General features: G+C 42.8%; 1 protein-coding gene across 3 annotated transcripts in view; it reads left to right on the top strand.

The window, feature by feature from the left end:
- Positions 1-12,412, top strand: part of SORBS2 (sorbin and SH3 domain containing 2) — a 221,503-nt gene that overhangs the window by 28,979 nt on the left and 180,112 nt on the right. For all 3 annotated transcript variants that reach the window (XM_042983004.1, XM_015545140.2, XM_007098994.3), the window contains exon 2: positions 10,208-10,347. The gene's annotated coding sequence lies outside the window, so the exon portion shown is untranslated. The remainder of the gene's footprint in view (positions 1-10,207; positions 10,348-12,412) is intronic.

Genomic DNA, 12,412 nt, shown 5'->3' with positions numbered 1-12,412 from the left:
GAGAACAGGATAAACAATGGGTTCCTGTTTTGTATTTCCTGCAGAGTATTACTATGTTCTTAGTTCTCTTGACATCACTGATCATTTAATGTTAGTTTTGGAAAATAGCATCAACTATGTTACTATATTTAGAACCAAAAATATTTAAATGATGCAGCGCTCAGGGCTTTAAACACATAGGCTCTGTTTGTCAGAGCAATTTTCACTCCATTTGGAAGTGATAAGAGGCTAGAAAACTGAATGCTACACTGTTGTGGGGGCTTATTGTTGATTCCAGAAGGTTCTTTCAAAACTTTGGAAACTATACAGCCTACTGCTATCTTTCAGCCCGCCTGATATAATAAACCACTTCTTAATTGCTTGTGTCAAGTACGTTTTCAACCTCCAAGTAAGAGATTATCTCAAGACGACCATTTCACCAAGTGAGAGGTTGGTTTACCTCAAACAACGAGAAGTCCAGTGTGGGTTCGACTCTGTCACCCCACCCTTAGCATGTGCCTCCCAGAAAGGTATTGGCATTTCTGTCGGCTAAGAGGAGCAGATCTTGGTTAAAGGGCAAGGGCTCCTGAGTGGCTCAGTTGGTCGAGTATCCACTTCAGCTCAGGTCACGATCTCGTGGTTTGTGAGTTCAAGCCCTGCCTCTTCGGATCCTCTGTCCCCCTTCTCTCTCTGCCCCTCCCCCACTTGCACTCTCTCAAAAATAAATAAACATTTAAAAGGCAAAAAGGGCAAAGAACCCTTCTGCTGTTATTGTGTATGTGATGGGTCTTCCCTACATCTTATTGGCCAGAACAGACGGCAAGAAAATTTGGGAAGGTAAAAAAAAAAAAAAAAAAAAAACAAATCTAGGAAGGTAAGTTTTGAAATTGGCGTATTAGCAGGATTCTACCGTAAAGATGAGGGCAAAAGTGGATTCTCAGTAGGTAGAAAGCATTGTCTGCCACAACTGTGGAACATAATTCATTTATTTGAGAGAGGAATAAGGATGGAAATCGTGACTTGATTATCAAAACGAAATGTATCAGAGAGAAACTTCAGTTGAAAAGGATGCTTAAAGAAACACTTGCTGTAAAAAAGAAGGGCACTTGCCAGAAGGCAAAAGGTGTTGGCTTTGACTCGGAGGTCCAACCCCACCCCGTGTCTGAACACAAAACATCCACTGCTGCTGGCAGGTGGGCCCTCTCCTGGAGGCCCGTCCAGATCTAGCTCCAGATCCCGAAAGTCTGGATGTATTCTCCCACACTCCCTTTCTTTTTTTGGAAAATTGAGCTATCATTACTCATTTCTTGACATTTCTGACAGACCCCTCCCATACCATCTTATTTCTCGTGCTTCCTTTTGTGAATAAGACTATTGTTGCTGTTTTTAGTAGGTTGACCTTGCTGGTTGGAGTATGCTCTCCCAAACCTCTCTCTAGCCAGCATGCTTGGAAGGGAGAGTATGTGTAGTCACGCCGAGGTAAACAAATGAGGTTGCTAAGAGCCAGAGGTGAGGGTCTGGGAGCCCCAGCTTCCCCTGGCCACCTGACAACTGGAGGGATCAATATTGCAGCAACATCTGCAACCCACCCGGACACACAAACAGATTGCACAAAGAGGTAGGAAGTTCTGGCTCAGAGGGTGGACGACACAAAAAATATTAGCATTTCCAGTCTCTGAAGTTTCCTATCCCCGACTTGCATTCATTTTGGAGGTCATTTCTCTTATACGCTTGATATAATGAATCTATAGTTCCTTCTAGCCTTTGAATGCTGGTCAACCGTTCCCTGTTGTTCTTTACTTAACCGTCATCTCTGTGACTTGCAAGGACGCTTTCTAACATTCCGTGTATTATTTACGTGTGTGATTATTCTTGTAAAATTAAATTTTATGGTCATGGCAATGATGGAAATGTGCCATGGATTATTGGGTTAATTCATTCTTTGAATCACTCAGAAAAGATACTTTTCATCTTCAGACATTCTTATTTATAGCAAATATCCCTCTGCCCAAGGTAGAAGAGAGGATCTCACAGCCTCGTCTAAGACAACATGGCAAATACCAGCCTCCGGCCTCCAGCCTCCAACTCCTGCTATGTAGCCCAAGCCACATAAAGTTCTCCTTTCCTTTCCTGTTGACATCACCTTGCCCTTTGCCAGAGAACAAGACTGTAAATCTCCCAGCTACTCGTCAGTGACAAGTAATTCATTGTACGTTTATAACTAAGGGACAATACGGACATGAGAAAGCGCTTCATGCCATAGGAATCACAATGGCCTGACAGCATTGCGTTGTTGATATGGTGTTTCTCTTCTGTCTACTCAGAAACTAATAAACAATATCAGAAATGGCTCGCAGAGAGTCAGGTGGTATAACTATCTAGGAACCATCTAGGAAATACGTAACTCTCTCAACAACCCTAACCGCTTTACAGCGGGGACCTCAACTGAGCGATTATAATTAATAATACACCCTACAACAAGTATTATTACATGGTTCTGAGAAAGGTCTGGAGATATGATGTATGAGTGCAGTAACTTGCTTTATTTCAAACCTATGTTAGAAGATTTTATGTAAATTATTATGATAATAGAATATATTACAGCCTGAAGGTTAAAACAAGTGACATTTGCCTCTTGAGAAAGCTTTTAAACCAAAAATATAACTACAAAGCAATATATTTCAGAGAATCCTCTTGGCTGGAAATAGCTACTTAATTAGAAGACACAGTTTTTTGCTTTTTACAGGATAAGACACTTTGTATTTCACAAGTTCTGATAAATCTATAACAAAACTGTCATCATGTGTTGCTTAATGCCTTCTGGAGAACTGCTTAATCATTTATTTATTCAACAAATACGCATTAAGCACTTACTTTGTGCCAGGCACAAATGCAATAAACGTGGAGGAAATGCAATATGAAGGGGAAACAGGAACTTCCAGGCTAATGGAGGAGAAATGCATTAGTGCATCACACGAACAAACACGACCAAGTCTGACACTCAAGGAAACAAAGAATATGATTGATTGTTCAAGAGTGAAAACACAGGACCTTGGGTGGATCAGGGAAGCCTTCCTGAGGAAGGGGCACTTTGCCTGAAGGACGCACAGCATTAACTGCTGAGCACGGAAGGCATTCCGGTGACAGAGAATAGTGCATGCGACAGCCCTAAGTGTGGTCCATTCTAGGAACTGAAAGACCAGACAGGCTAGAAGCAATGGGGCTACAAGGTAGGTAGGGAGAGGTGGGCGGAAATCTAAGAAGATGGTGCAGAGCCTTAAATAGACCACCTTAAGAAGGCTTATCTTGAAGATGTTTATACCACAGTTAGCAACTGTTGCGTATGCCTCCATTTCAACAGAACATAAATATCAAGAAGAGTTATGGTTAGAAAAACAGCAGAGGTACTTTTTAACTATACGTGGGATTCAAACAGCACATATAAGACCGACAAAGGTTTAACCAGAAAACTGAGCTTTAACGCGTTTTAAGATGTCTTTTCTAGATACTCTCTTGCATTTGATGGTAGTTCTCTAACCATTCCTTAAGATTTTCACATTATTTGGGAAACTCCGGCCCCAGATTGCATAATGGCACACACAGGATGGCACACCATCTCCTAAGAAAACATTTGCTTCACTTGGGTAACCAGGTAGTAGAAATAATTGGACATACGTTTTGACAACTTTCGAATAACTACATCTGCAGGTGGAGAGTATGATGGGGCTTGCCAAACGTAATTCACACAAGCCCAAGCAAAAGCACAGATGTTGGCTTTAAGAAGGGGCTTCTTGCCCAATCCTTGTGCCTACGTTTCAGGGCACAAGTGTGTCGGGTGTGTGTGCCTGGTCCAAAATCACTCAAGCTCTTGGGCTTTCCTCATCAGTGCATGTATTCCCTGTTCAGCACTCAACATACTCAGGTTCCCACAGATCACCTGGCTGACACTTCCTAAGCACAAGATGCCGCCACACGTCACCATTTGTACTGAACATGCTTCACTTTGTCTCAGGTGGTTGAAGCAGATAAGCATCAAAGATGTTATTTCGCTTCATCTAGCGCTCATTTTGCACCCAACATGCCTGACTTTGGGGTCCACCCCTTCCATCCATCAGCATTACCTGATTTCTAGGGTCTCTGTAGTATGAGACTCTGCCGCTTCAATACATCTTTGAAACTCATGCCGGTGTTTCAGGCAGTCTTGCTGCCTCTCCCTAAGCACTGAAATATTTGACTAGGAGAATGATACATTGTTCTCCTGGAATATTAGACAATGCTACTCAACTGACATGGGCCAGGGAAGCCTTCCAACATGGAGAGTGCAACTTATTTTTCAAAGGACTTCAGGGAGAAAAAAATGTAGCCTAGAAAACAATATTCATGGGAAAACTACATTCACTTCCTTCCTACTGAGATCCTCACAAATAATAGGAAGTGATGAGGAATCAATCGAGAATTCTGAGTTCTCTTGGGAAAAAAATTTAAACAACGCTCAAAGAAGCCTTCAAAACCCATGCACTCGAGAAATCACACCCATAAAAGTCCCTGGAAATCATTTTGGTACCTAAAAAAAGTGACTGGATTTGACCATACATGGCAGCCTGCAGTTACTTTACTCTATTTTCATTGTTAGGTCAATGATAGCATTTACCATGTGCCAGACGTTTCCACATTCTTTTCAGACAACTCCTTTAATCCTCATAACAACCCCACGAGGCCCCATGGTAGGGAAGGAAACTGAAGCAATGGGAGGTGAAGGAACAGGCCCATGGTCACAGAAAAACGGCAGGACCGCTATCCAAATCCAGACCCACTGGCTCCAGACTCTCTGTTCTTAAGCATTACACATGTTTAATGTCTTCTGAAACAACCAAATAATAAAGTGAGAAGGGAACCTACAGACGGTCTCTGCCCACAGAATTAGGATTTTTTTTTTTTTAATTTTTTTTTTTTAACGTTTATTTATTTTTGAGACACAGAGAGAGCGAGCATGAACGGGGGAGGGTCAGAGAGAGAGGGAGACACAGAATCCGAAACAGGCTCCAGGCTCTGAGCAGTCAGCACAGAGCCCGACGCGGGGCTCGAACTCACGGACCGCGAGATCATGACCTGAGCCGCAGTCGGCCGCTTAACCGACTGAGCCACCCAGGCGCCCCAGAATTAGGATTTTAAATACGATCACTGTGGGCCCACCTTCTCTGTTCCGGTGAGGAGTGCCCTTTTCTCAAGCCCTCTGGAACATGCAATGCTCTGAGCCCACCTGAAAAGCGAGGAGTCATCTGGCAAACTGGGGAGATTGTTCCAAATACGGTGCTCGCTTTACTTAAAGGTGGAACAAAGGTGTGCTGCAGGATAACAGAAGGTTTCTCTACTCCAGAACCTGTCTTCCTCCCAGTTCTATCAATAGAGAGTTACTTAACTTACCGAGATCCTCTTTTGAGATACAGATATCCTCTGGGACAGTTTGATCTATGTCAACTATGTCCTAGCATGCGTTGGTTTTAATTTGACCACCACTTGGCTCAGAAGAGTCTCAACTTTTATTGCACACAATGGAAGGAGAGAAAGAAATGTACAACTAAACTGATTTTCAACACTTCTATCCATTTCCCCCCTCCTCATCTCTGAAAGATTATTCCAGACCCAGCCTCTGAAACCGATCCTGTCCTTATAGAGAGTTTGAGAAATTCAGTCAACATGGCAGCTGGTCCCACTCATGACTTACGCCAGGTTTTTTTCTAACCAGGTCCTCATCTTATTTTCTGAGCCTGCATCTCTGCTCAGACAACACTTGGTCTGGTGGTCTGGTTCCTCTGAGACCAAGGCTATGCTCTTCTTTATCCAGTCTTCCCTCCAACTCCAACCCTGGGGCAGCTGGGGGCTTCTGTCAGACTTGCAGAAGCCAGGAACACCTCCTTCCAGTCTCCCCGTGCTGGCTGCAACACCCACCCAACTCTACCGTGTGGCTTCCACCAACTCCAGTCTGTTCGAGTCTTATTCTCCCAGCATCTGACAGTCCCGAAGCGTCTGCCCCTCACTGCCCTTCCAGAACATGTCCGGTTTCTGGGTCCTGCTCCTTCTGCCTCTGGTCAGAGGGCCCCACTGCCCACCAAGCTCTCAGTGCTTGCTTTTATGTTAGAATTACGTGGGGGAGCTTTTCAGATATGCTGGGTTTCGATCGGATTAGTGAAAGCAAACTCTCTAGAGATGGGTCCAGTGTACTGATATTTTCAAAATTTTCCAGATAAGCCTCACATATACCCAGGAATGAGAGTCACTACACTATATTAATTTCTCGCAAATCTCAATGTGCACACATATAACCTGAGGATGTTGTAAAAATGGAGGTGCTGGTTCAGTAGGTATGGGTGGGGTCTGAGTTTTCACATTTCCTACAAAATTCCAAGTGTTGACTTTGATGTTGTCCATGGACTACTCTTTAAGTAGCAAGGCCCCAGACCAGTGGTTCTCAAAGTGTGGTTAAGAATCATTTGGGAAGGCGCCTGGATGGCTCAGTCGGTTGAGTGTCCAACTCTTGATCTCAGGTTGTGATCTCACAGCCATGGGATCAAGCCCCGCATCTGGCTCTCTGCTGAGCATAGAGACTGCTTGGGAATCTCTCTCTCCATCTCTCTCTCTGCCCCTCACCCATGCATGCACATGCACCTGCTCTCTGGTGCACGCTCTCTCTCTCTCAAATAAAATTTTTTTTTTTTTTTTTAGAAAAAAGAATCACTTGGGGACTTGTTAGAGATGCAAAATTCCAGACCTCGCCCCAGACCTACTACTAAATCAGAAACTGGGGATGGGATCCGGCAAAGGCTTTGACAAGCCTTCCAGGTCACTCTGATGCTTGCTACAGTTTGAGCACCACTGGCCTAGATGGCAGTGTGCAACAACGAAAGCCGCATATATAATTTAAATTTTTCTAGTTGCCACATTAAAAAAAAAAAAACACAATTAAACAGGTAAAATTCATTTTAACAGTTTCCTTAACCTAGGATGTCTGAGGTACTCACAGTTCAATATATAATCAATATAAAACATGAGTTTACATTCTTTTTTTATAGTAAGTCTTCAAAATTCAGTGTGCATTTTGCAATTATACGACATCTCAGTTTTGACTAGTCACATGTTAAATGCTCAATAGCCCATGTATCCACCATATTGGACAGCCAAGCTCTAGACTTAGAACAGTGATAATAGTATTAATTTTTATTGAGTGCTGGCTATGTGTCAGGCATTACTCGGTTAAGCATTTTATGTGATTATATAAGCCCTACCACAACCCTGTGGATTGGTAGTATTATCATCCCCATTTTATACACAGGAGGGGTTATGCCAAAGCCATTATCTGTTGTTGCACCAATATAGGAAGCCCACTCCCATATAAGCATCCGCAATTGTTTTAAATCACTTTGTGTATAAAAACCAAAATGAAAGAGAGAAAAAAAATATGATAAAATCATGAAGATTAGTACTATGAGAACAGTTGCTAAGACATCAGTCACTTGTAAAAGTCATGGCGGTGGGGCGAGTAGAAAAGACCCAATATGCTATCTTCTGATTTTTAAAAATGTGCCAAAAGTCCAACTTGCACTCTTCTGTGCCAGCAAATCTGCTGAAAGGTGTTGATCTGCCTCGCTGTTTGGACAGTTGGGATCTCTGGGGAATGGTGGGATCTTGATGAGTCATGACGCAAGACAGGGCTCATCCTGGATGCAAGCAGCTAGCAGGGTCAGAACCTGTCCGTTTAAGAGGAGACTGTGACGTAAAACGACTCTAGTAATAGTGAAACGTGAGGCAATGGGCTTCTCTCAGTGTTCGTGTGGAAAGCAGGAGGTTTGGAATTTAACCAAATTCCAATGGCTGCCTTGGTGGTCTTCCTTTTGTTAACTTCCATAGTGTTGCAAAAACAGCCCATTTTCACACGTATTTTTCTTTTCATTATAAACTGTACAGAGGAAAAAGGAAAAACAATTAAAAAGAATTTCTAGGGGCGCCTAGGTGGCTCAGTCGGTTAAGCGTCCAACTTCGGCTCGGGTCATGATCTCTCGGTCCGTGAGTTTGAGCCCCGCGTTGGGCTCTGGGCTGATGGCTCAGAGCCTGGAGCCTGCTTCCGATTCTGTGTCTCCCTCTCTCTCTGCCCCTCCCCCGTTCATGCTCTCTCTCTCTCTCTCTCTCTCTCTCTCTGTCTCAAAAATAAATTTAAAAAAAAGTCAAAAGAAAATTAAAAAAAAAAAAAAAGAATTTCTATCTGAGGCTCCAATTTGCCAGAATTCCCATCTCTTGTTTTGCCAAGTAAAGCACCCTTTTTGAAACTGGCAGGTATTGGTGACATAGTAAAATGTGACCATTTAAAATAAATGAACAGAAAAATACATGATTCTAGACAGATTTTTAAAATTCTGCTATGTATTTTTAAAATAAAATTTTTTTTAATTTGATTAGATATTTCAAACTTAAGTTATAGTTCTTTTTTTTTCATTTAGATGTCTGTGTAGTTTTTTAATTTTTTTAATGTTTATTTAATTTTGAGAGAGACAGAGCATGAGCAGGGGAGAGGCAGAGAGACAGAGAGAGGCAGAGAGAGAGAGACAGAATCCGAAGCAGGCTCCATGCTCTGAGTTGTTGGCACAGTGCCTGATGCGGAGCTCGAACTCACAGACCCAGACCTCAAGATCATGACCTGAGCTGAAATCGGACACTTAACCGACTGAGCCCCCAGGCGCCCCATCCGTATAGTTTTATAGTGTAGGGTAGCTGAAGGATTTCACTATTTTATCACAAGACTTGAAATAGCAGTCATGTAACCGTTTTTTTTTTTATGTATCATGCATAATCTTCAGTATTTTCTATCATCAATACCAGTGTCTTTAACTGTAAAGACACAGTTGGATTTGATCTGAGCCTCTAGCAACCCACCTTCATAACATCCGTTATCAAATACATCCGGGTGGTTTTCACACTGGACTAAGGATCAGGGACTCTTCTCCCACCCCTTCTTAGCAGTACTTTCTCCCTGCCTAAGCATTCTCTAGGTTACAGGAGTAGAGAGAGAAGGCAGGGATTTCACAGACGCGGAATACAGGTTTTTAAGAAAATACCTAAGTGTGTTTTGGGGTAGGAAGTCACAGATTTTCCTTCTTAGGGGTGCTGTCAAAGGCGCAGTAAAGCCACAGAAGCCAGAAGTTGGTCTGATGGCCACCCATAGCATCTTCCTGCAGTCCCAGTCGAGAGAAATCCCGATCTCCCGTGGCCATGGTTTGAAGTCTCCTCATGTGACCAAGAGATTGTAAGAAATGCTCTGTATTCTTTATTCTTGCTGCCTCGGTGTGCTGTGAGCCTTCTGAGGCAAGGACCCTGTTTATTTCACTCACTCTTGTTATTCTCACAATGTATGACACACAGGAGGCTCCCAAGTACCGGCCGCATAAATTGCTGAATGAATGAACAGCACTCCTAGATCTTAATTTATAATTCTAGAAATAAAGTGAAAGCCCCAAGTCTGCTGCTCGTTGTTGGTGACCCAATCCGAATTACTCCTTTGGAAGCACAAGCAAGGGATCCGTGTCTGTCTGCATCATGTCACTGAATGGTCCCCAGTCGCTGCCAACAGATAAGAAATGTCAACAGCTTAACCCAGTAGCTTTCAAAAATAGCACAGTTGACGAAACTGGAAATTTAGGTGCGTGCGAGAAATAAACCATTTGTGTTCAGTCTTAAAAAGGATAGGGTGACAACAGACATTCCTCGGAGAGATCTAAAATATTTTTTAAGACCCCCAGAAGCGAGTAATCAGCAGAAGAAACGTCTTCCCTCTCAATAAGGCACAAAGAGGACACCTTCTTTTCAACACATCAGGTAAGTCATTCGGAAAACTTGAGGATTGCGGCACGGCACCGTGTGTCTTTAAGATTTCAGTCAAGTTGTTTCTGCTGTTGTCGTTTTCAACAGTGCTGGCAGTTTTCCTCAAAATGTAAATGAGTATTTGTACAGAGAACCACGTTGTCGTGGGTTTCCTGGTTCATGCTCCCCCCCCCCACCACGTGGGGAAAGGGGGAGGGAGGTGGCGACTCAGGGAAGGCTTTTTCATCCCTTTGCAGACAACTCCGGCTGCTGTTAATGCTGAAAATAGCTCAAATGCTCTCAGAACAGTGGCACCACCCAGCAGCTGGGATTCTTTCCCTCTCTTATTTGCCGTCTCTCTTGCCTTTTTTTCCTTCAGACACTTGGATTGGACTTAATCTTAAACCTCTGGAGTTCAAGACCTTTTAAAAAGGGCTAAATAAACAATCTCTACATGTAAAAGGCCACTGACTCCTACTTCCTCTGTTTAGAGCAACTGTTGAGCCCAGCTGCCTGTAGGTAAGATTTTTTTTTTTTTCCTTCTGGAATTATTTCATTGGTTTCTGATATGTGTCTGACGATCGTCTTTGACATAACTCATTTATAGTGAAGGTATGGGGCGGCTGTGCACGATTTGCAGGTAAATGTGGTGTTCCGGAATACAGCAATGGCATCTGGACATTTCTGTGGCTGTACTTTTAAACTTTGCTCAAAGCTCTCTGTCACGTTGACCTGTGATACATACTGGCCTGTGACTGAGCTACATCAGAACTCCAATTAACCTGACTGCCAGCAGTGAGAGGGTCCAGACATCGTAATTTTGTTGTTTAGACTGTTTACTTATTTTTAACTTTCTAAGGGCATGGAAAAAGAAAAGGAAAAAGCTGCAACCACCTGAGCCAAGAAAATGTCAGTAATTAGTCTTTAAGGAGAATGAGATAGCTCTATTTTATTTTGTTCTTGGATCACTGCTTTGTTCCTTGCTAATGTGGAAGCGGTTTTTTTTTTTTTTTTATGTTTCATTTTTTTAAATTTTTATGTTCCTGCCACAGTTCAGGTGACCTGGTTTTGCAAATGCTTTACCTAGCTAAAGGTCTTTGACTAGCAGGTTTCTGTAACGGGACAGTACAGTATTCTGGAAAGTCTTCTGTGCCTCTCCCCTCGCCCTCCTTATGCTCATGCTTGACATTTTGCAAAGTACTTTGATCTGTGGACTTTAACTTCAAACACAGCAGTTAACTTTGATTGTGGGTATTTACTGTGTTCAGTAAAACGACTTTTTTTTTCCTCAATGCTTTTATACCATTTCCTTTCAATAATCTATGTGGCTTTGGTTTTCCTTACTGATGATGTCTGAGGTTTTACTTGTATAGGAACTCCCAACTCAAAGGAAAAGACTGTTTTATGGGAAGGTCTTTCACCTCTCACCATACAGACTTTAGGACAACTCTCTGCCCCCCTCTGAGCAGACGTGTGAAAGCAGCAAAGGACAGTGCATACAACCTGATTCTATCAACCCCTCCCTTGAGTTGCCCTGTTGCCTCAAAATTACAATGTGCCTTGGGGCCTAATGTTGCTTTTTCAACATGGACACTGAAATCCTTGGAATTTAGATTCTTGTCTCCAAAGAAGTTTATTTGGTGTCTCAGACCACATGGCAAAAGAAAACATGCATTTTAAACACACTGATCTTCTGGGTAACTTTTAAACAATACAAAGACAAAAACTTAAAAGAAAGAAATTTTTTAAGAAGGAAAACTAGGGGAAAAAAACAGAAAGAAAGCAAAACGCTTTGTAGCCAAAAGTCTGCTATGTGAGTGAAACATCTGCTAAATGAGGGATGAGAATTTTTTTTAATGAATTTCTTAGAATTGGCCAAGTGGAACAGTTTCTCGCCATGCAGTAGGCTTTTAAATGTTCTCTTTACTTTGAAGAAAACTCGTGTGTTAATTACATTGCTCTGTTAGCCTTTGCTTCCCTAGCCCAAGCAGAGGGTGTTTCCAAAGTCCTCTGCTAGGTACTGAGCTTGACGTTCCCCGGCACAGGGTCCCCGTGTGTTGTGTTCAGGTTAGGAGTAGAACGAGCCTAATCCTGTCAGGAGACTGCTTCAGTCCCAGCCAAGGAAGTGGTTCCTTACAGCGAACACAGTCTGCTCTCTGTGCCCTGCACCTTGCCGGGAAGGAAAGCAAGTGGCCGCAGAACAAGTAGCTACAAGGGCTGTAGCTACAGAGGATGCTATGGGTTAGGAGGTCCCTTTAGGTTAGGAATAGAGGCAAGATAAGCTCTAGAGTTTGAGTTTAGTAGGAAAACCTAGAGATGCGCCCTCTGGTTTTTATTTCCAAAAGTTGGACATTTAATTGCTAGCTTTTTCCTTTCAAATCTGCATTTTAAGGAGTCTCTTCATCATCACATTTCTGCATACAAATTTTAAACCCTCCAGTTACTTTGAGCACGTGCTTCACTGCTTCCTAGGGCCTTTGAGGGTCCAGCATTTTCTCCCCCGGAGTACCAGGAAGCCTTGATTTGGCATTGATGAGCCCAGATATAGGCTGAAGGCAACATAAGTTTAGTGGCAGAGTCCAGT

Source organism: Panthera tigris, chromosome B1 (genome assembly GCF_018350195.1).
Source record: "Panthera tigris isolate Pti1 chromosome B1, P.tigris_Pti1_mat1.1, whole genome shotgun sequence".
Lineage (NCBI taxonomy): Eukaryota > Metazoa > Chordata > Mammalia > Carnivora > Felidae > Panthera > Panthera tigris.
Note: the sequence above shows the minus strand (reverse complement) of the source record. Positions and strands in the feature narration are given on the sequence as shown.